Source organism: Stegostoma tigrinum, chromosome 5 (genome assembly GCF_030684315.1).
Source record: "Stegostoma tigrinum isolate sSteTig4 chromosome 5, sSteTig4.hap1, whole genome shotgun sequence".
NCBI lineage: Eukaryota > Metazoa > Chordata > Chondrichthyes > Orectolobiformes > Stegostomatidae > Stegostoma > Stegostoma tigrinum.
In genome coordinates this window covers 107,674,552-107,697,493 of record NC_081358.1, presented here as the reverse complement: position 1 = coordinate 107,697,493, position 22,942 = coordinate 107,674,552, and positions in this window count along the sequence as shown.

The following is a 22,942-nucleotide window of genomic DNA, read 5'->3' as shown; positions in this document are numbered from 1 at the left end:
GTTACCTATCATTCTTTGAAAATTCAACAGTACAGACCCACCTTCTCAAACTCTCCTAATAAGAAAATCCCATCATCTGTGATAACAGGTGAAATTCTGTTACTCTCCCTTTATTGGCAATTATTGTTTAACTTTCTTAAAAAAAAATGAATGAGATAGTTGATGCACGTATTTTGCATATTTCATTCGATTCAGGGAAGGTTCCTTTTGATCGAAAAACGGCAATTTTTCAAAACTTTTCTTCAAAAGCAGAAGGAAGCAGCAAAACATGAAACTACAGGCCAGTCATTTTAACTTCTGTCAGGGAAAATGTTAGGAACTATGACGAAAGATATGCCAGGACATTTAGATAAGTTCAAGGTAATCAGACATTTCTCTTTACTCAGATGCAACTGTATATCTGCTTTCTTTTTGTTTTCTAGCTTTTGCTTTCTATTTTTCTAGTTCCCTCCCTGGATTTGCTCCTCTCAAATCTGAACTCCATCTTTCTGCTGACCTGTTTATATTCCATCTGCCATGTTCTCGTGAACTTGCTTAGACTGTCTTCTTAAAAATTAGTATATCAGCCTCAGAATTTACATTCCCACTGAGTTTTCTCTCATCAGGAAGACTGGAACGCATACAATTCTTTCCCTTATCCAAATCATTTCTTTAGCTCGTGAACAGGCTTGGACGGAACACTGATCCTTCTGGTATCACCCTGTCACCAACCTGTCATTCTGAGAATTATCTTTCTCCAAATTATCAATTTCTTCCAACAATGCACAATAATATTTATTTCTTTCTCAAAAGTCTAAGTTCTGCTTAACAGCATTAAAGAAACTTGTTGCAAGAATGATAGCCCTTGTCCTGCTAAGGTGCAGCGCATTTACTTCGTAAAGGCTCTGCCGACCTCAAAACTGACTGGTCCCCATATCTCAGAAATCAGATTTCCTCCATCCAAACCAATTTTCCTGCCTTATGTTTAATTGTTCCCATCTCCTCTTTCTATGCTTGCTAATAAATGTTCCTGAAAATAATCATGAGATCACGGCCTTAGAAATATTGATTTTCAAATTTCATTCTTTAATGTCTGAAGTCTGCTTTGTAGATCTCATGCCCTGTTCTTTCAAGTCATTGATACCAACGTAGATGATAATCTCTGGTTGTTCATTATTCCTGAGGTGAATGTTCTACACCTGCTCTGTGATGATTGATCACAATGCTGGGGGAGGATGGAGATGGAACTCACTATCCTGGAGTCATGTTTATAAGCATAAAAGGCAGTGATGCACTGGTACTGTTAATGGAGTGGGAATGTGCAGCCCCGACGACTATTCTGAGGACATTGATTCAAATGCCACCATGGCAGCATGTGAAATTTCAATGGTGGATATATAACCATTGTCAATTGTCAGAAAAATTCATCTGATTCACTCATATTCTTTCGGAAAGGAAATCTACTGGCATGCACATGGCTTCAGACCCACTCTTAAATTTTCTCTCAATGGCCCGGAAAACCAGTCAGTTCAAGGGTAATATGAGAGATAATGGGAACTGCAGATGCTGGAGATTCCAAGATAATAAAATGTGAGGCTGGATGAACACAGCAGGCCAAGCAGCATCTCAGGAGCACAAAAGCTGACGTTTCGGGCCTAGACCCTTCATCAGAGAGGGGGATGGGGGGAGGGAACTGGAATAAATAGGGAGAGAGGGGGAGGCGGACCGAAGATGGAGAGCAAAGAAGATAGGTGGAGAGGGTGTAGGTGGGGAGGTAGGGAGGGGATAGGTCAGTCCAGGGAAGACGGACAGGTCAAGGAGGTGGGATGAGGTTAGTAGGTAGCTGGGGGTGCGGCTGGGGGTGGGAGGAAGGGATGGGTGAGAGGAAGAACCGGTTAGGGAGGCAGAGACAGGTTGGACTGGTTTTGGGATGCAGTGGGTGGGGGGGAAGAGCTGGGCTGGTTGTGTGGTGCAGTGGGGGGAGGGGATGAACTGGGCTGGTTTAGGGATGCAGTGGGGGAAGGGGAGATTTTGAAACTGGTGAAGTCCACATTGATACCATATGGCTGCAGGGTTCCCAGGCGGAATATGAGTTGCTGTTCCTGCAACCTTCGGGTGGCATCATTGTGGCAGTGCAGGAGGCCCATGATGGACATGTCATCAAGAGAATGGGAGGGGGAGTGGAAATGGTTTGCGACTGGGAGGTGCAGTTGTTTGTTGCGAACTGAGCGGAGGTGTTCTGCAAAGCGGTCCCCAAGCCTCCGCTTGGGGAAACCAAGCGGAGGCTTGGGGACCGCTTTGCAGAACACCTCCGCTCAGTTCGCAACAAACAACTGCACCTCCCAGTCGCAAACCATTTCCACTCCCCCTCCCATTCTCTTGATGACATGTCCATCATGGGCCTCCTGCACTGCCACAATGATGCCACCCGAAGGTTGCAGGAACAGCAACTCATATTCCGCCTGGGAACCCTGCAGCCATATGGTATCAATGTGGACTTCACCAGTTTCAAAATCTCCCCTTCCCCCACTGCATCCCTAAACCAGCCCAGTTCATCCCCTCCCCCCACTGCACCACACAACCAGCCCAGCTCTTCCCCCCCACCCACTGCATCCCAAAACCAGTCCAACCTGTCTCTGCCTCCCTAACCGGTTCTTCCTCTCACCCATCCCTTCCTCCCACCCCCAGCCGCACCCCCAGCTACCTACTAACCTCATCCCACCTCCTTGACCTGTCCGTCTTCCCTGGACTGACCTATCCCCTCCCTACCTCCCCACCTACACCCTCTCCACCTATCTTCTTTGCTCTCCATCTTCGGTCCGCCTCCCCCTCTCTCCCTATTTATTCCAGTTCCCTCCCCCCATCCCCCTCTCTGATGAAGGGTCTAGGCCCGAAACGTCAGCTTTTGTGCTCCTGAGATGCTGCTTGGCCTGCTGTGTTCATCCAGCCTCACATTTTATTATCAAGGGTAATATGGTTGGACAACAAATACAGGAGTGTAATGTCTAAATCCCATCCAAGAATAAAGAAAATTATAAAAACAAAAGCCCTGTATGATTCCCGAACTAATGAATCTTCCACTAGTACAGTTATGAGTAGTCCTGGATCAAGGTTCCTCCATGTGTTACTTTTCTAGATAAATATTTCAAACTATTAGGCTTGTGGCTGAGTAAGGATGAAATGGCTCCTCTCCCTTTATTAACTCAATACTAAACATGAGAAAAGTTAGTAACGCTGCACACAAACTGCAATTCAGTGGCTTGTCAAAAAAGTTAGTTCAAAAGGATAGATGTACAGTACGGTTTCTGAACTGTTTGTCAAGACCAGGTAGTCAAACTTTTCAGTTGTTGCTGTAGGGTTACCGGTCACGTTCACATTCATAATTGAATGGTCAGCTGCACTATCTTTTGTTGTGTCAGATTGGTGGAGACTCTGGGGTTCGAATTACATTTGAATGTGAATGAATTCCGAGAAAGCGTGAGACCGGACAGTTATGTTGTCCGAGATAACAAGGTGTAAAGCTGGATGAATAGCAACATCAGAGGAGCAGGAAAGCTGATGTTTCACGTCTGGACCCTTCTTCAGAAATGTTGTCTGGTTTCTTTTTTACACTGATTTACAGCAATCAGAGTGTGTGAGAGTCTTTAACTTTAACGCAGTGATGACTAGGGCTAGTTCTTTAACTATAGCCTTTAGAGCACACCAACACTTGAACACAGGCTTGTGCATGAGACCATTCAGACACAGCAAAACACTTTGAGCTTAAATTGACGTCACTTGACCAAAGTGCCTAAAATTGAAAATGAATCAGCAAACAGAACCTCAGAGAACTTCTGCAGTACCTCGCTGGTTCTTTTAGACAGTTTTTCAGCCTCCATCTCCTCAACTTTGGCATGACACCTTTCTGAACATGCTATCCATATAATAAAACAAGGAACTGCATATGCTTGAGATCTAAAACAAAAGCAGATATTCCTGGAGAAACTCAGCAAGTCTAGCAGCATCTCTGAGGAGAACACAGAGCTAAAATTTCAAGTCTAGTGACCTTTCACCTTTTGTTTATTCCCTCCCCCATCCCTCTCCCTTTTTTCTGCATATAAGCTGACGTTTTCCCAGCCAACATCAGTTCTGAGGATCACCAGACGCGAAATGTTAACTCTGATTTTCTTTTCACAGATGCTTCCAGACCAGCTGAACTTTTCCAGAAACTTCTGTTTTTGTTCCTGATTTACAGCATTCACAGTTCTTTCAGTTTTTACTTGACCATATAATCCTGGTTCTTTGAAGGAGCATTATATTATCATAGATCCTATTGAACACTGTCTTATCAACATGTTCACCTGGATGCACAATGTCCCAGAATACTTTTTTTTTCAAAGAAGACCAGGAATTTCTCAAAGCATTCTGGCCAACTTCCATCTTCAGTCAATTACACTTTACAGAGATTAATTAATCATCTCATTGCTGTTTGTGTGGGACCTCACTGTGAGTGCAAATTGCCTGCCACATTTGCTTATGAAACAACTGTAACTCATTTCCCAAGTAATTGAGCAGCTGTGAAACACTTTGAGGTGTCCTTCTAAATGCAAATTCATCACTTCTTTGATATCAAACTCTGCTGCTTATCATGTTAATTCTGGTTGTCAAATTAATTGGTGACTTGAACTACACTTCCTTTCCACTATAATAAGAGAATAAAATGTGAGGCTGGATGAACACAGCAGGCCCAGCAGCATCTCAGGAGCACAAAAGCTGACGTTTCGGCCCTAGACCCTTCATCAGACCCTTCCACTGTTCTTTTACAAAATAGGCTTGCCTGATCTGGTTCTATTTGTTCACTGCAATATCTTCTTACGATTGCTGGTAATTTATTGGGTTTTCCATTCTCCCAAAGTTGGCATCATTTGGTTCTGAACTGGTGATGGAATTAGCAATTTAACGGAATAATTTCACTCCATAATTCTAGTCTCTGCCACTTTTCCAGATAACTGTGATGTGTACCACGTTCTTGCTGTGATGATACTCATGGACAAATAGCCTGTTAAAGTTTATTGCTCATAAGGTTCATTAACATGTCATTTGAGTGAGATATTGGAGCATTGTCAATTGGTGCAGCTTTTACTCCAGCTTCAGACAACAGGAACAATAAAATCTATGTGAGGGCAAGATCAGATTTTACCAAACAAAAGTGATGCACTTGTTTTGTACTCAGTATACTTCTTTGCGCACTATTTCCTTGACTATTAAAGAAACGTATTGAAGAGATTGATATCAGAGGTGTAAAAAATGAGGTTTAGCTTCTGTATAAGATTGTCCCTTATTTTTACTGAAGATAATTAAACAACTCATTTCTCACCAAAGTCATTTTGATTTTTGTTAGTAATTGCTGGCTGTCAAACCTATCAGTTCCAATAGATTATTCCCATGAATATTAATAAAAATCCAATTCCTTAATTAAAATTGGTGTTAGAACTATTTAAAATAGGCTGGTGTCCATAATTAAAAATCTGTGGAAAATGGCAAAATAATACCTTTTCAAACATCTGTTAATGTCAGAACCATGCAGAACTGTAAAGAAATTTTTCAACTCCTTCATTTTGAAATGAATTATGGCATTTGGAAACTGAGTTTATATGGTGTAACAAAATCTTTTAGTTTACCTGAGAAAATGAAATTTCCCACAAGAAAGGCGGAACAGCTGCTTAAAAATAATTAGGCTGTACTTGCACTTGTTACTGGTAACTTTATGAGGTACTTAATACTTTGCCTTTAACTGATTTGAAAAGCTTGGCCTCATACTTTTCTATCTGAATTTTTGTGTTTATCAGGATGTGGTCTGCTCTTGTTGCTGGAGAATGGCCAACTGTTCATCTGCCCACAAAGGAATATTAACAAGAAACAAGAGAAGGCCATTCAGCTGCTTGAGCCTGCTCCATCATTCAATAAAATTAAGACTGATCGGATATTAACCTCAATTTTACATTCCTGCATTTCCCTGATAATCTTTCATCCCCTAGTGATCAAGAACCTATCTATCTTTGCCTGAAAAATATTTAAAAGTTCTGCACCTACTCTCTTTAGTGGAAGGGAATTCCAAAGATTCACAATTCTCTATCTTTACCAGTATGTTACTGGCAACGTAACTAGCATTTTTCTTGCTGCAATAACCTTTGATACACCTCATCAAACACCCTCTGAAAATCTAAATACAGTACATCCACTCTTTCTGTATTATTTACAACACAAGTTATTTCTTCAAAGAATTCCATTGAATTAGTTGACCAAGATGTCCCTTTGACAAAATTTTGTTGTCTCTGTCTAGTTAACTTGAACTTATCTCCAAGCGCCCTTTTATAATTTCTTTCATAATAGGCTCTAACATTTACCCTAAAGCTAAGCTAGCTGGCCGGTAGTTTCCTGCTGTCAGACTCCTTTCCTTTTTGAATAAAGGACTTACATTAGCGGTCTGAAAATCTGAAGCAACATTCCCCAAATCAAAATAAAAACTGAAAGGACTGTGAATGCTGTAAGTCAGGAACAAAAGCAAAGTTGCTGGAAAAGCTCAGCAGGTCTGGCAGCATCTGTGAAGTCAAAAACAGAGTTAACGTTTCAGGTCCTACCTCAGAATTGTTCTGAGGAAGGGTCACCGGACCTGAAACGTTAACTCTGTTTTTTCCTTCACAGATGCTGCCAGGCCTGCTGAGCTTTTTCAGCAACATTGTTTTTATTCTCCAAATCTAATGAGTTTTGAAAAATTGAAATGAATACATCACCTATCTCAACCACCAGCTTCTTTGGTTGACTGCAGGAAATGGTATGGAATAAAAATTGACCTAACTTGCTCCAGTAATGTATCTCAGCCCTCAACTTTCAGATCACAGCGGAACATTGGTTTCTGTTTTTATCAAGTTATGTCCATTTGAACTGATACAGCTAATTTAATGTCACTTAGTTTTCAGTTTATTCTGTGGTTCCATATACGTTAGGAACTAAATTAAAAATTCTATGACAAAAAGATGCAGGAAAGGTCTTTACTTCTTATTAATTACCTACACATCCTTTCAACTTCACATTCCCTCCTGCTTCCTACATTTCATACAATTTCTCTGTCTTCAGACAAGCTAGTTATATATAAGTTAAAAAGAAATACTGGAGTTTGAACCATCTGTTTCATCCAGTTGCCAATCAGTGCCAAAGTTATCAGTGCCTTGACCTGCATCATTCACCTTCGTAAATTATGCAATTTTGATTTCTTTTTAGCAAATATTTGACTTCCATTTCGCTGGCCGGAAGTACGTTTCTTAAGTAAATTATTTAAACTCTGAATTTGCATAATTATAAACCTATTGACTTAACTGATACAAGTTCAAACAAAACAAAACTTCTTCATATCCAATATGCTATCATTCTGTATCCTGGTACTTACCAGTATGTCAAATTACAGCATCTAGAGAGATGGCTAATGCAGCTGTGATGTGAAAACTGTCTAATTCTTGCCAAGTCTTCTTTCTGCTATCTGACAGAAGCCTGCAAAAAGAACTTGAATGCTGTCATCAGTTTTACTGCAAGTGGCATCACAGTGTTGATGTTGCTCTAAGCTTTCAGGTCTCATTTCAGAAAGTTGTATAACTCATCAATGTTTCCATAACTCGCACACAGGACAACAATGGCTGTACTTAAAATGTACTGCAATGGTTGCAAACCATTTTCTTTATATTCTGAAGATGCGTGAAGCAAAAGTTGTTCTCTTTCTTTCTTTCTTAAATTTCATCCTGCATTGCTTCCCATTTGAATTGAAATAGCTGATCTGCCTTTGCAACGAGCATGTTGCCTAAAGTAAGCATAAGTGTCTTAATGGCCTTTTTCCAACAGGCCTCGGATGAGAACTTTTACTTTCCCTCCTGTTACAACTTTTACAGTCAAGCAACATTTTCTGACACACCCATTGTTCAGCATCAAGGGTGAGATATAGATTCTCTCCTTTCTCCTGCTCAGGGTAGAAGGATTACTGGGTTCTCAGAGGATGGTTGCGTTTGCCCTTTAATGAGTCACTTCAAGTCCAATTATGGGCCCTATGCTCAAGGTTACAAAATGTAGCCAATGACATAACCGGCATATTTTTGATGCTGAAGGTTCGAGGTCTAGAACATTCAGGGATAACATGGGAGGATCTATGGGGAAAAGGACATTTATTTTCTCTTAACACAATAGGAAGGCAATTAGAAATTTCTTGTTATATTGCTCATTGCTTACTGGAATTTAAACTGGGAAACTGACCAATGGAAAAAGAGAGTTCAGGACAGCAAATTGAGAGGAGGTGAGCAAAGAGGCTACTCTTGGACAAATCAGCAAGGCTCTTTGGGTCTGATGAGAAACTGGTGTCAATGTTTACTGTTACCTGGATGCCATCTTTGAAACTAACATAATCACCTCTAAGTATGATGAAAGGTAATAATGAATAAGTTGTATGATTCCTCTTAATTGCTGAAAATTATAAAATGAGAAGAAAATAATTTGGAGAAGATTCATTAACTTTTGTTGAACTATTTTAGTCACATGATGTGGACTAATTTAGAAGAAAATGTTTTGGCAAGTGCACTATTACTGTTGTTGCTTCAAAAAATTGGAACTCTCAGAATCTAAACTGTTTGCAAACACAAACGTATCGAGGGGGTTTTCATCCTGCCCCAAGTGACCTTTTTGATCGAGATTCTGCGTCTCTAATGTTTAATTTTCACCTCTAATTTGAACTGACTCATTAGCTTATGAATAAATATTGAACAATTAGTAAACATCTAGTATTAATTAGCTTTTACTTTCAGCAATTGATATCACAACTTGCATCTTTTGATTGATTTATACATTCTCTGTATGCATAAACCTTTCAGCTAAAGACCTCACACTGTCAACTGATTTTTAACTTAAAATAAAACAATGGGTGGATTTGACTGGATGGGGCTCAAATGTCAGAAATTTGTTTCCCAGTGGTATCACAAGACTACATAGGAGCTGAAATCAATGTTGAGGGTTGTCAAGGCAACTCCCTTCCAGCTATATACCATTGTGCTTCCATCTCTTCTGGATCTGTCCTGCTGGTAGGCCAGGAAAAGCCCAAGAATGTTGATATGATGTCAACTGCATTGTCTGCAGTATATCATTCCACATGTATGTCTATGTCAGGCAATTGCTTGACTACTCTGTGACACAACTCTCCTAATTTTGGCATTAGCCCCCAGATGTTAGCAAGAGGACTTTGCAGGGTCACCAAGCCTTTTGTTGTTTTTGGCACCTATTTTGATGCCGGGTGGCCCATCCATTTTAATTCCTTAGTCTTGTCTGATACTAGTCAATGGGATTGGCCACAGTCAGCCCTTTAGGTCAAATCTAAGGATATGTATAAGCTGGTAGAGCCAAAAGTATTGAGTTTACTGTGGTGGCTTCCAGTGTCCAGGTTAATGACAGGTGGTATGTCCAGTTACACTCCTTTCTTAAGACTTTTGGCTATTAAATAGCTTGTTGGACCATTTCATAGGGCAGTGAAAAGTCAACTACATTGGTGTGCATCTGAAAGCTCATGAAGGTCTCACTGCCAGATAAGGACAGCAGTTTTCCTTCCCTAAAGGATATTAGAAAAGCAGATTATTTTAAAGAACAGCGATTACTTCATGGCCATCATTGGACTTTCAATTCCAGATTATTATTGAACTCACATTTTGTCACGATGGGATTTGACTCTGTATCCCAAGAACATTTATCAGCGGCTCTGGGCTTCTAGCCAACTAAACAATTTCCTCCCCTTTTATCTGGTATTAAAGGAAGTTAAATGTAGTGAGTGTTTATTTAATTCAATTAGGTTTATAAAAACTTTAAACATTGAATTCTTCTGTAGATGCTTATTTTTTGATCTCATCATAGAATGTCTGTTCCTGTTGGCGAGGTGGTTTGGCTTGGTAGGTGGAAGAAAAGGTTTGTGGGGGGGGTCTTGTTTTGTTACAAGTTGGCACACTGTTGGCATGGGAACTATAAAAGTTGATGAGAATTTGAGAGAGCAACATAGGGCACCATGGGGTGCATGAGGTGCAATTGGGATGGAAAGAGTGTATGAGTTGTTAGAGTTTGATATGGACACTTCATGAGGAGTGTGTGGAGGAGCTGAGGAAATGTGAAGATTGACAAGCTGCTGGTGCACCAAGCCAAACCTTCCAACCAGACATCTCCAGATGAGACAGCACCTACTGTTTCCAGATCACCAGCACAATACCAGAGAATATGAACTGGGGATCCGCAGTCCTGAAGTATTCACTCCAATTTGCAGAGCCTGGAAATGCCATGACTCTGTGCACCTGACCCAGACAGAAAATTTAGACTTGTGCTTTTGGATGAAGTAATGCAGGGAAAAATGTGGATGGCAAATCAAGGGGAAGCAAGAATAGATCCTACGGTGACACTGTAGGTAACTCAGTGAGAGAGAAAAGTAGCCTTTGTGAGAGCATTTCTGTTTGCGATCAGATAGGTAAGAATAAAACCAAATGCACGTATTCCCACCCAGTGTGACAAGAGTGGGGAATAAACGCAAAAAATACCAGGGAAACTCAGTTGGACTTGCAGCATTTATGGAGAGAAAATCCAGAGTTAACATTTCAATATGACTTCAGGACTCTTTTCGAGGCAATAACAAAGATATGCAGGCTAGGTAGATTGGCTGGGCTAAATTGCCCGTAGTGTTCAGGGGTGTGTGGGTGATAGGGGGCTGGGTCTGGGTGGGTTGCTGCAAGGGGCAGTGTGGACTTATTGGGCCGAAGGGCCTGTTTCCACACTGTAGGGAATCTAATCTAATCTAAAAACTCTAGATTCTTTCTCCACAAATGCTGCCAGACCTGCTGAGTTTCTCCAGCATTTTTCTGTGTTTGTTTCTGATTCCCAGCACTTGTGGTATTTTCTTTTTATTGTACATCGATGCGGAGGTGTTGGCTAGAAAATGGTGCTTTTGCTCTGTCAAAGACCAGAAGCAGATTGAGAAGGATGAGGAAGGAGATCTTTATCCTGGTCATGTAAGGTCTGTATGTAACATTTAAAAATATAGCTGAAAATGATTAAGTGCAGTATTCACTGAACTATTCAGCATTCAACTGAAATAATTGAATCAAAATATAGCATAAATTTTTGATGATTTTTCATATCCTAAGACATTTTGTCAAAAAGTTGAGAGGCACTTTGAATATGTTATAATGATATTGTACTTATCTTCCTCAGAGCTGTGCAGTTTACTGACAATGTAATGAATACTATTGTATTACTGCAGTAATAATAAATGCAACTATCACATTTATTAATGGACTCATAAGGGACACTGTCTCACATCATAACATTAATACATCCAACACCCTCAAATTTATTCAGTCAGACTGCATCCTGTCAACTTGAGTCCTTTTAATAACCTGTGATAAACTGCAAGGGACTAAAGGGCAGCTGTATACGAATGGCTGATAATGATAGCATGGTTGAAATAGCTTTGCTGGAAACTTCATGTCTCTATTTGATATATTCAAACTTTCCTGTGCAGGCTCTAAAAGGGCCTTCACATATGATGCCCAAACTAAGGAATGATTATTTGTCACAGCTCATCTTTGATAGGCATTTGAAAACTGCTCACCCTGTCTCTGCATGCGGGTGTCTATCTGTGTGGGTGTACAAAGAGACTGCATAAACGTTGCTTTTTAACATAGTTTGTAAAACATAGAATGAAAAAGTATTGTCTTTGAGAAACCTGTAGTTTGTAAAACATAGAATGAAAAAGTATTGTCTTTGAGAAACCTGGCTACAAGAAATGGTGGCATTTGTCAATATTCATCTATTTTATTGCCACATGATGATTTTGTAAGGAACTGTTATAAGGTTTTTTCTAAAATTCTGTGGATTGTAAAAGTGATGTGAGTGCTCTTGAAGTTAAAAAAAAATTATTGAAGACAAAAAAGCTTCACAAGAATTTCATACTTGTACCCTACTTATCAAAATATCCTTTTCAAGTCAAATGATGTGTTTTTTTTTAATATTGACATGGAATTACAAAGAATATAACACAGAACACAGAAGCAGGACAATCATTTCAACTAATGTATGCCAGTATTTAGGCTTCACCTCTTGCGTTCTCTCTCATTTCAACCTCTCGCATATCCTCCTACTACTTTCTTCCTCTTGGAATTGTTGATGGAACTTCACCTGAGTTGTATCCTTACTATTTTCGGTTCAACTACTCAATGTGATAGCAAGGCACACATTCTCGCCATTCTGGGTAAAGAATCGTTTCCCAAATCTCTGATTCAATTTATTAGTAACCATTTTACATCCATAATCTGTAGTTTTGATTCTCCCATAGCAGAAATATTGAAGACATTCAGAAAGAAATGCTTCAATAATGGAAATGTGCAGTCAGTGCCTTTCATTACAGTAGTAAAGAAATATTTTGTTCTTTTATTTGATCATTGAAGTTTGTGAAGTGTAATTATTTGATGATGCATGAGTTCTTTCAAGCATAAGTCACATTTAATAACTGCAGCAATTTCATCCTGTATTTATAAAACTATTTTTATGAAATAAAATATCTTGAGGCACTTCAGTAAGGCATTATAAAAGAAAGAGAGACATTTATCCACATCAGGAAATATTATGTTAGATAGCGAAAGAGCTAGGTTTTAAGGAGAGCCTTAAATATGTAGAATAAGGCAGGTAGATGACGAGGTCTATGGAGGGTATTCCAAAGCTTGGGCCTTGGCAGTTAAAGACACCAATGGTAGACCAAATACAGTCAGAGATGCTCAAAAGGCCAGAATTAAAAGAACACAGAGCCAAGAGAGTTGTAGGATTGGAGGTGATTAGCAATAGAGATGGGCAAGGCCATTAAAGGATTCAAAAATGAAAAAGAGAATGTTTCAATCAAACTGTTTCTTGGCTATCCCTTGCTATGTGATTCAGGAGCTCTGATGTGCCAATGAGGTAGCAGCTGCTGATTAGGAACAAGCTGAGGGAGTCACAGCCTTATGTCTGCACTCTATTGCTAAAATATAATAGATTTTATACTATATCCTTATTTCGCTGCTAGTACACAGTCAAATTCTGCACACAGTCACCGATCCTCTACTAAATAATACAGGTGGAGAACTAAATGTATTTATGTCATATTCCACTTCTATTCCCTCATCATTCGAGATCAATTAAATGGTTCTTACCTGGACTACCACCTGATGGAAGCACCTGCTTGTGAACCTGCAGGGGCATAGGACGGTGTCTTCGAAGCAAGACATCATTGGAGGACAGGTAAGAATTTTTTTACAATGCTGGGGCCAGATATGCTTGACCTGGAGTGTGTCTGCGTGTGTACGTACATGTGTGGGCATTGGTTTTCCTACTCTCTGCCAGTTCACGAGTCAATTTCTGGAAAGCTGGTAAAATTAAGCATCTTAGATCTCCTTACCTAGGAAGATACAGGCAACCCAGAGACAATGCAACAAACCTCCACTATTTTCATTCTTGGGATGAGGGCATTATCTGTTGATTAAGTAGGACTTGTTCTGTATTCCTTGAAAGTTGAAAGAAAGACAGCTAATGAAATTGAAGGATATAAAATGCTTATGGAATGTTACAGGATTAACACTGAGAAGATGCTTCCCTTGGGAGTCCAGAACAATGGACTTAAATTCCAGATCCTGATGAAGGGTCACTAGACTGTAAACCTTAACTCTTTCTTTGCTACTGGGCTTGCTGAGTTTTTCCAGCAATTTCTGGTTTTCTTGATGTGCACAGATATCCAGAATCCACAATTATTTGATTTATGCTAAATTACAGTTCTCCTCCTTTATAAAAAATGAGAAATTTAAGACTTGTGAATTTTGGGAAATCTTGATCGTAGATAGCATTGGAAGCTTAATCAGTGAATTATAAAAGCAATGAAAGCAAGTGATCCAACGATAGCACAGGAAGGCGTAATTGAGATAGATAAGCAGATCTCACAGAGTTGCCTTGAATAGCCTTATGGTTTGCTCTGGCTTTTATTCCTTATGTTCTTAAATTATGAGTGAACACAATACAGCAAGTTTCAACACCTAAAGAGCAGGTTACCCATTTAAGACAGAGATAAGAGCAATTTTGTTTATCACTAATGGTCATACATCTTTGGAACTTTCCAGTGGAAGCAGAATACTTGAATATTTTTGAGAAAGAGACAGAAGGGTTTATGCTAATCAGGGAGTGTGAAAGGTCAGTGGTAAATGGGGATATGGATTAATTAGGTCGGCCATGATCTTACTAAATGACCAAGCAGGCTCTAGATGCTGATTAGCCTAACCTTTCTCCTACTTCATACGTACATATGCAAATCACAAGTCCATGTGCTTCTCTTGTACCAGGCTTGGAATTAGTTATTGACTCTTTTCTGAAATATCCCAAAGAAACATCGTCCCCAAAAATGAAACGATAATTATTTCTTCTAATTTGGAGCAACAAAAATAGAAGGCCATTGAATCCCCTCACTCTGAAAGCAGGGAATTCAACCCATCAAATCCACACAGGCCCTCTGAACAGCATCCAATCCCCCTACACTATAAGCACAGCTAACCAACTTGTCTCCAGGCAAATTAGCATGGCCCATCTACATCTTTGGATTGTGAAGCAAAGTCAGAACACCCACAGAGAAAACCCACACAGACACTGGGAGAACACACAAACTCCACATAGACCAAGGCTAGAATTGAACCCAGGCCACTAGGTGCTGAAGAAAGTCAGCAGTGCTAGCCACTGAGCCACCATGCCACCCTAACGTTACTGCCCCAAATAAGGCCCTTAGTACAGCAGTAAAATATGTGACTATATTTTTAGGTCACCAGATGCTATGATATGATGATATTCTCAAGGAAACACAAAATACATAGCACATCAACATCAATTAATCAGATCTGAAAAGTAGAGGCACATAGTGTTATCATTTGTGAATATAATTTGGCACAGTTAAAATTGTCAAGTTTTGATGAAAAACCCATGAGAACAAAAATTTTTGACATGTGGATTTTGCCTCCTTAAACAACAGATGTGCAAAATGCAATCTCCCCTTTTTCCCTTCTTGTGAAAAAGAATGGGTGGCTGTATAAGTGACTTCCAGCCATATTCTGACATTTGAGGCCAGAATCAATCACCAAATGTCATCGGAACTCAAAGTTTGGTTTGTAAAAATCCTTGGAATTAGAGAAGGAATTGAAGATTGTGAGGTGTTTGGGAAAAAATGAGTATACAAAGCAGAATTAGCAGTGATTGACATTTCCAGAACACAAACAGAAAAGGTGAATATTGTGGTGCTGTTTTAACCTCTGTTCATCATCATTCTATTTTCAACAAACTCCCTTAATTACTTGACTACTGCTATTTGACGAGGAAATGTTAATTTCAGCAGTTAACAAACACATCCAAAAGACTCAGTTTGCTGCTTAATTTCGGTGATGTGTGCCTGAAAATCACTTAGCTTTTTCTTTAAATTGCAGTTCTCTGCTATTGTGGCTTGTTGTTTGGACTTTGGACTCTTCAATCAGTTTAAGTATTAAAAACACTCCATCCAAGCATACTTGTAGGTGATCAGAGATGATGGGAACTGCAGATGCTGGAGAATCCAAGATAACCAAGTGTGAAGCTGAATGAACACAGCAGGCCAAGCAGCATCTCAGGAGCACAAAAGCTGACATTTCAGGCCTAGACCCTTCATCAGAGAGGGCCTAGGCCTGAAGCGTCAGCTTTTGTTCTCCTAAGATGCTGCTTGGCCTGCTGTGTTCATCCAGCTTCACACTTTGTTATCTCACACTTGTAGGTGAGGTGGATAAAGGGACACGGAATTCGGTTTGCAGTTCAACTCAATTTTTTTAACAAAATATTCCTTACTGAAAACATCATGTGAGCATTTCCCAAATACTCAAGATATTTACTCTCGATCGAGCTCCATCCACCTGAGAAAGGATATTTGCTGCAACAATCCATATGTTTGAGCTGATCTGTTGGAATCTCTTTCTTCTTTTATGTTATGCTGCGTGTCTTCAACAAAGGTAGATCTTGCAGGTCAGGGTGGATTTTCTTCTGGGTTTCCTGCCACAAGTCTTGCTATGAGCTTTCATTGAGAGAATGTGTTTTTATGCCCCTTAAACTAGACCTTTCTGAACTTCTATGGCCTTTGGCTAATGGAGTCATGAATGGTGTTCAAAGCATGCATTGGGTTGCACCAAATTCCTTCACTGTTGCCATGCCAGGGATGTGTCAGTGCAAGCTCTTAAGCACCCACTGTAAATCAAGTACCAGAAAGTCTGATTGACATTTCTCCAATATGCAACCATCCAGCTTGTTGTAACTGGTTCCCCGAGCCATTTTGGCATATTTGATCTTGATTTCCACGATTCTGTAGCTAATATCTCATGGCTGCTCTTTAATTTACGTTAACCAATTTTCTGTCAGGCTGAGGTTGTGGGTCAACTTAGAATATCCAATTTTGGGCTCATGATCATTTGATCTCAGGCTAATTTTACCTCGCAGACTCTCCCTTTGTGTTGAATCTGCTTGGCTTTTGGTAAATCCCGAAGTTGAACTTGTAAGTCTTTCCTCCTTGTCAAATATTCTAAATTTGAATGGAAGAACAGAAATGTAGTAAGCCAGCAAGTAATATCCCCTACTATTACTGCTCAGATTAAAAAATTGACTAGGCTTGTTTTTATAACTTTGACCACAAGAATTTAGGCCTTAACAGTTCTGGCCACGAAAACATCTTTCACCTCTCCATTTCCAACTCATAATTAGTCAAAGTAACTGCTCAAGGGAAGTGAAAAAAACTAAAAAGAAAATCAATATGCTCTATGTGCTTTATGTACAATTAAATCTTTAATTCCTGAGGAATCCAGGACAATCTTCGAGTTTCAGAACCTCAGCGACAGCAACTGAGATGAGCATGGTTCTTACTGACTGCAATTGGATTTGCAAATTCATGTGGTAAAATCTGCAAACATAAATTCAGGATGAAAGTGCAAAGAAGTGACAATCAGACTTCTGCACGAGAATGTTTAAGTGGCAATAGATGATGAAGCTGAAGCAATAAAACCAGATTGGTTACTGTCCCGGTATCATGGAGAAAAGCATTCATTGGTCAAGGGTTTAAATAGTGTATTTGCCTTCTCTTGTATAGAGAAGGCCACACAATGAGCAACAATGACCCCATATTGAGAAAAGTATGTTGTTATCTCATATTATGGACTTATTCCTGCACTGCATTTATGTTGCAAATGTTTGCTCTATAAAATGTAAGTTCAGTTATGTACAAGTAAAGATGCCTTGGCCAGTTGAATAGCCCTTCTTTTGTTCATTCATGGGATGAGGGCATTACCGGTTAGGCCAGCATTTATTGCTTGTCCCTAATTGCCCAGAGAGCAGTCGAGAGTCAACTACATTGTTGGGGGTTGGAAGTCACATGAAAAGAACATTTAGGGTCCTGGACCATGGTATTGGTGCAAATAAAATGTTTCAACAGAAAATATCAATGCTGTTCCCTCAATTTTAAGGGCAAGTTATTTATGAACGTTGTATATATATATATAACTGAAACCTGACAAACCCTGGAAAACATACTTTTAAAGGCTTCAGTTTGCTTTGCAATGAACAGGGCGTTGCAGTGATGTCCATACTGGCAATGAATATTGAGAACATGAGAGGAATAGAACTCAGTGCAAAGGCAAATAGGGTGAAATATATAATCGGTGATCCATTACTTCGGCATAAGGAAGCAGTTTCCTTTGCTGAAGGACATTACTGAATCAAATAGGTATTTCCCCAACAATAGGCAATGGCTGTATCGTCATCATTAAACACTTAATTTCAGATTTTTATTGAAGTCAAATTCTATCATTTGCAGTGGCAGGATTATGAACCCAGGTCCCAACAGCCCCAGAGAAGACAACCACACAGAGTCCTGCCGATTTTTTACCATCCCCCCAGGCCTCCCCCTGACTGAGGATGAATGGTCAGTCCTCAGCAAAGGGCTCACCTTGGTCCCGCTCCACCCACACATCAATGAATACCAGTCATGAATGGACATCGAGCAGTTTTTCCTCTGCCTCTGCCTCGATGCTTACTTCTCCAACCATGAGCCTAAACCTCCCTCCACTGACCCCTTCACGCGCCTCCAACACAAGTCCTCCTCCTGGACACCATCCCAAGGCCTCCTACCCTCCTTCGACCTCTTCATCTCCAACTGCCATCGAGACATCAATCGTCTCAATCTCTACACCCCCCTCACCCACTTCAACCTCTCCCCCGCAGAACGTGTAGTCCTCTGCTCCCGCTCCAATCCCAACCTCACCATCAAACCCGCAGACAAGGGAGGCGCAGTTGTCGTATGGCGCACTGACCACTACATTGCTGTGGCCAGATGCTAACTCTCTGACACCACCCCCTACCGTTCCCGGGATCATGACCCCACCCCCGAGCATCAAACTATCATCCCCCAAACCATCCACAACCTCATCACCTCAGGGGATCTCCCACCCATAGCCTGCAACCTCATTGTTCCCCAACCCCGCACGGCCTGCTTCTATCTCCTTCCCAAAATCTACAAACCGACCTGCCCTTGCCGATCCATTGTCTCTGCCTGCTCCTGCCCCATCAGAGAGCAGGCAAAGGAGGAGTCAAATTGGATTCCTCTGGAGGGCCGTAGCCTGGGGCTTGACAAGTATGGTCAAGCCATCAGAGAAGGCGCGAACACCAGATTTATCAGCCACACTCACAAGGTAGTGCAAAACATCATCCAGGCATAACACAATGCCATTCTTGCTCTCAAGACCAATTGCAACTTTTTCATCAAACCAGCAGACAAGGGAGGAGCTGTCTGCACGCACAATAGAACAGGCTACTACAAGGAAGTGTACCGACAGCTGAACAACCTGTTCAGCCAGAGACAATTACCAGCCAATCTGACCAAAGTACAGACCTGTCAGCTGAATAGACTGGTCAAGACTTTTGATCCTGTCCTTCAGAGTACCCAACACACTTCCATCCCACATACTTCCCACATAGGGGACTAATACAGCCTTCCAAAAACATACCTAGACATTCCACCATATCAGGCAACAGTGAACGCAGTGTGAGAACATCCCTGGTTACGTTGAGGTCATCTTGAAACCGATTGTACTAGTCCCAGTGTCAGTCAGAATATTACAGAAACTCAGCATCCACAGACCAGGAACATTCCTCATCATGATTGACATTTTGGCAGCCCACACTAGCATCCCCCACAATAACGGCATCACCACAACAGCCTCAGTACTCAGCACCACCAACTGCCAATTTCCAGACACCATTCTGCAACTCATCTGCTTCATCCTCGACCACAATGCCTTCACCTTCGACAACCAGCTCTTCATCCAGACACATGGAACAGTCATGGGGATTAGAATTACTCCCCAATATGCCAACATTTTCATGCACAGGTTCAAACAGGACTTTTTTCCTACACAGAACTTCCAAACAACCCTATTCACCAGGATACATTGGCAGCAGTTTCTTCCTTTGGACTCATGGTGAGGATTCACTGAAATCAACAAGTTTCGTCCTAGCATCAGACTTGCCATAGACTATTCTTTAGAATCAGTGTCATTCTTGGACACATGCATCTCCATCAAGGACAGACACCTCAGTACCTCATTCTAGCACAAGCCCATGGACAATCTCACATAGCTGTATTTCTCTAGCCTCCAACCTAAATACATGAAGACAGCCAGCTCCAATGGGCAAGCCCTAAGCATACACAGGATCTGCTCAAATGAGGAGGAATAAGGCAGAAATCTTCGGGTAGACGTCTTCCTCGGTGGACTTCAGGATACGTGACAATGCAGAGTCGCCGAGCAGAGGCTTATAGCCAAGTTCAGTACCCATGAGGATGGCCTCAATTGGGATCTCGCGCTCATGTCGTAGCACAGGTGATCCCACCACGCTGTACACTCTCACACACACACTCGCACATACACACACATATGCACACACGCACACACTCTCTCCTGTACACTCACTCTCTCACAAACACCCACACACACACACACACACACACACACACACACACACACACACACACACACACACACATTCTATTATGTTCAAAAAGCATTCAATTTATAGATAATCAATTAATGTGGCATTTTATTAATTTTTACTTTAGAAATAAAACTATTCTGACTCCAAACTAAAACACAAGACGCCAAACAAGGCCTGGCACACAACATACATTGTCTGACCTAAAATGTCACCTCTTCTTTCCACTGAAAACCTTTAGTTCTCTCAGGACAGTGACTTGAAAAGAATTTGGGGATTTGCATGTACATATTAATCAATTAAAACCTTCTAACTGATTAAACAACAACCATCCTGATCTGAGGTGTGACTCTTTGATCTTTTGCTTATAAATGCCGTGTCTGATACGACCTCTCTCACTAACACCTGAAGGAGAGAGGCTCTGAAAGCTTTGTTTTAAAATAAACCTGTTGAGCTATGACTTGATATCATGAGATTTCTGAACTTTTCCTATAAAATATCCATTCATAAGTATGAATGGAAGTTTGCATATTGGATCCTGTGGAACTACCAGTGTTTGTAAGCCAAATTTGCATAAATTGGAGATCCTCTGCATAATTTCTGCTGTTGATTAAGTTGCCCAGCTACAGCATAATTCAACCAATCATTACCTATTTTCCATGATTGCAGAGAGATGAGTGCGTATGACTTTGTGTGTGTGTGTGTGTGCGTGTGTGTGTGTGTGTGTGTATACGTGTGTGTGTGCTTTTTCCATTCACTGACCTATTAAAATCTATCTTGATTAATAATTGTGAAACAGGGCATTTAGCTGTTCAATTAAGCTATAAGTTAAGAGCTAGCCTTGATATTCTTTATCGACATTTCTTACTTATTTTTCCTGATTTTACATTCCTGGACCATCAAAAATTCAACGTCTAAATTTTTTACTGTTTGACGGTTGTTCCTTGATTAATTAAAAACTAAGTTATTCTGATAAAACATTAGTTACTTTATGGAGTTAGTAACTCTGTGTTTTGAAAGAAAATCAATCATACCATCTTCAGTCAATGTCAACTTGTGTCAGTTTCTTGCGATTTTGAAGGAAACAGAGCACCACTTAAATTAGCTGGAATGACATTTTAATCTCCATAGTTGGAGTCTTCTGTCTCCAATGTATAAATTAATGTTTAAGATTTCCTATTGTTGGTATTTTGATGAGCTCAGAGATTAATTTCTATGTAAGTTTATTGAAAAGTTATCCTTCTTTAGTTTTTAACTTTACATCAAAGCAAATCACATCTTTGGAGTGTGGCTATTCATTGGCTACAGTCGTATTTTATGGCTCTTTGTCTGTAACTAAACAGTCCATGTTTTGGAAAGCACAATACTCTTTTGTTTATTTTTGGAAAAACAGCCTGCACCTTTCACTGGATTTTGTTTTACAAAGGTTTCTTTAGTGCTTATGAAGTAGATTGATAAGACTTCTGTGCAACTGAGTAAGAAAATAGCAATCCACCTTCTACTGGAACTGTTCACTGAACAGATTTCATAACTCTGAACCACAAGTTTCATTGGAAGCACCATTAAGTTAGTCAAGGGTATTACGCCTCTTTGCATTGGACTATACCTCTATTCCTCTGGCACTTCTTCCTTCGTATGGTGTCTCAATTTGTTCAAGGGTTCTGACCTGTCATTTAACATCTTTGCTGTTTGTCGCCCACAATGTACTGAGGTACAGATTCACTGTTTTCCTGTCTCAAACTCTGCAATGAGCAGGTTCTAAATAGCTAAAATTTCCAATTCAATTTCACTCATTATGTGTTCTTTTGTGTTCACAGCGCACTTAGTTTTTTTCAAAATTTCAAATAGCATTTATAATTTAATTATGCAAATATTTTGAATCAGTTCTGTACAGTCTGTGCAGAGAAATAAGACAAACAAGTAACTGGAATTTTGATGTTTCTCAGAGTCCCTTGATTGTTGCAAAAAAAAGCATTTTGGATTTATGCAAGAACTGTTCATGTTCAATTTAAGCACTAAGAGGATCTGATAATCTGATAAATAGACCCTTGTTGTACTTTGGCAGAAAGACTGGAGGCAGCGGCATTACCCCACTGTGCCTTGGCACAGCTGACCCATGCTTTAATGCGCCCCTCAGCATCTTGGACGTTGGAATGTGCCAGTCTGCAATACACGGTCATGGCCAACTCTTTACACTAGAAGACCAATCAGTTTCCAAAGAGCATGTTTCACTGATTTAATGGTCCTCCAGGCGATGTTCACTGCCCTCTAATCCTTATTAAGTATGTCATTTTCACTGTACCTATTACTCATGGCTACCCTTTGTTTTTCACCATTTAACACAACCTCACTACTTCCATTGCGTTCATATAGTTCAAGGGAAAAATAACACTCCTTTGATCTCTGATATAACAAGGTGTAGAGTTGGATGAACACAGCAGGCCAAGCAGCATCAGAGGAGCAGGAAGGCTGATGTTTCGGGCCTAGAACCTTCAGAAGGTTCTAGACCCAAAACGTCAGCCTTCCTGCTCCTCTAATGCTGCTTGGCCTGCTGTGTTCATCCAACTCTACACCTTGTTATGTCAGATGGCCCAGCATTTGCAGCTCCTACTAACTTCTTTGATCGCCTTCTTGTATATCCTTCCATCTAAATACACCTCCCACAAACTTCTGAGTTGTTAAAAACAGCAACTTCAAATTTCCATTACCTATGTTTTGGGCCTCTAACACCTGCAATGGTGCTTAATCCGTCCAGTCACTTCCTTGGTCTGTGAGTACATCTTGGCTTTTTCAGCCATGTATTCCTCATTTCCACTCCAGTAATTTTACCGAGAAAGAGGGGTTCAGTACAACTAGCCCATACTGA